General features: G+C 29.6%; 1 long non-coding RNA gene across 1 annotated transcript; it reads left to right on the top strand.

The window, feature by feature from the left end:
- Positions 1-218: 218 nt before the first annotated feature.
- On the top strand, positions 219-1,895 carry LOC126762390 (uncharacterized). The gene is made up of 3 exons (XR_007667445.1): positions 219-736; positions 830-1,087; positions 1,141-1,895. It is a non-coding gene; the product is annotated as an uncharacterized LOC126762390 (long non-coding RNA).
- The last annotated feature ends 340 nt before the right edge of the window (positions 1,896-2,235 follow it).

Genomic DNA, 2,235 nt, shown 5'->3' with positions numbered 1-2,235 from the left:
ATGAACATTTTTCAGTAACATAACACTGTTTCTTAAAGTACAAAAATAATACTACGTATGTATATGTATAAGCTGAAGCAGTATGAGGAAATGTATTCAAAATAAACCATATATTTGAGTATAGACTTCTAATTATGCCGCACTAAAATTAGGCAAACATAATTTATTTTTTATTTGCTTTCTTTAATACCAACATTTCAAAAGTACGGTCTGTGAGATTTTGTTTGCCATCGATTGACAATTCCAAAAATAGTACTCACCTAAATATTGCATTACAGTTACTCAAATGGGAGTACTCACTTAAATATTGCATTTCAATAACTCCAACTTAGTAACATTAGTTCAATTTTACAAATAAACTTACAAACTAACACTTAACTTATGCATGCTTACGTATCGTCGGCTTAGCTTTTCCTTATAAGCTAGAGATATTGCACATACATATGTATGTAACATATGTATGTACCTTTGCTAGCATAAGTGCTCATTAGAATTTTGCCACTTTGTTTTGTAACTCTTTTGCTTGAATGTACTTACAGTGGGGAGCAAAACCGAGAACATATTTGCTTTCTTGAGGTATTAGCATTGATTTTCATGATACAATTTTTTCGATAGGTTTTTTGAAAGTTTGATGTTGACTCTTTATTATACTAGCATTGAATGGACTATAAAACTGCATACCCAAAAATATTATAAATGCTCTTATTAAAGTCTTTGAAATTTGTACGAAAATTTTGTAAGTTGTCATAAATTTTGTATACAGTTTTAAACTGTAATTCATATGATATTTTTAAGAAGATGAACTACATTTTTATAAAAATCTATCCAGAAAATTGTATCGTGAAAAAAAATGCTAATGTCTCAAAAAGGCAAACATGCGTTCCTTTCTGCTCCCCAGTGTGCATTTGAACATTCACACAAACATATGTACTACATAATAACTAACTCGCTTTACTACTGAGCTCCGTTGCAATTTTAAGAGTGCCAAATTAAGTAGCAAGACACCAAGAAATCACGTTTTAATTCATAAAGAAGGGTGTGAGTTTAACTAGCAAAAGGAAAACATTAATTGTGAACTATTGTACTTGTGAGTATTAAACATAATTGTTGTTAACTTTTAATAATAAAATTTATTTTTAGGTCTAAATGTCTGTTCATGTTTTCGAAACCGATTTTTCTGCAGACGACAGTATTGAAGATCTGGACTTTAATACTACTGGAAGTAAACGAAAGAGCTCATTAAGTGCGAAATCAGGACCGGCCCTAAAAAAAGTCCGTGTGAATTCACAAAAAATTATTTTCAAAGAAGAATTTTACACAGAAGTGGAAAAAGTTAGTTTTAAAGTTTTTAAATTAAAGCACACTATGAATTTATAATTTTTATTGTTAGATTTCCGACAAGACAACCTGTGCTAAGTGCGTTGCATGTCATCGAGTGATTAGAGGAAGCGGTGAAGTGACTTCAAATTTCATCAAACATTTGCAAGTCAAGCATAGTGAATGTTTTAAAACATACAAAAGTTATAAAACAGGTAGCCCTTTTGGCGGTAACATGCAATCTGAGTTCGATGGTAAACTGTTACATGCAATGATTGATTGTTCATTGCCCCTTTCCATTCTGGAAAAAAAATCCTTTATAGATCTTTTTCAAAGTACAGATATGAAGGTGATGTGTCAGAATGTTTTCAATGCAAATTTTTCAAAACGAAATGTAAATATAAAATGATGAGCTTTAAAATTTTTTTAAAAATAATCGAAAATAATCAAAAATAATCCTTGAAAGTAGCCAATTACTTTTTTGATTACTTTTGATTATTTTTGATTGTTTTCTCGTAATCCTAACTAATCTTAATTATTTTTGGATTATTTGTAATCATAATTAATTAATAATCAGGAATTGTTAAAAAGAGAATTATGTAATCAATACCATTCCTTTTCAAATTTAATCTAATTGATTACTAATCGTAATCCAAATTTAACAGCATCGTTTTGAAATTTTGCAAACGTCATTTTCTCTTCAAGAAGCTGGTCATTTGTCGGAACTGCCGCTATCGGACCTTTTATATCTTCACAAAAGTTAGCACATGTTGTTTTCTAAGATAATAATGTGATATACAAAGAAATTGTTCAGATCGGCTTACTATAGCATATAGCTACCATACAAACTGAACGATCGGAAAAAATTTCTTGTATGGAAAACTTTTGCATTTGACAAGATATATTCACAAAATTTGG

The sequence above is a fragment of the Bactrocera neohumeralis genome, chromosome 6 (genome assembly GCF_024586455.1).
Source record: "Bactrocera neohumeralis isolate Rockhampton chromosome 6, APGP_CSIRO_Bneo_wtdbg2-racon-allhic-juicebox.fasta_v2, whole genome shotgun sequence".
NCBI classification, from domain to species: Eukaryota; Metazoa; Arthropoda; class Insecta; order Diptera; family Tephritidae; genus Bactrocera; species Bactrocera neohumeralis.
This window is presented reverse-complemented; position numbering and strand designations above follow the sequence as displayed.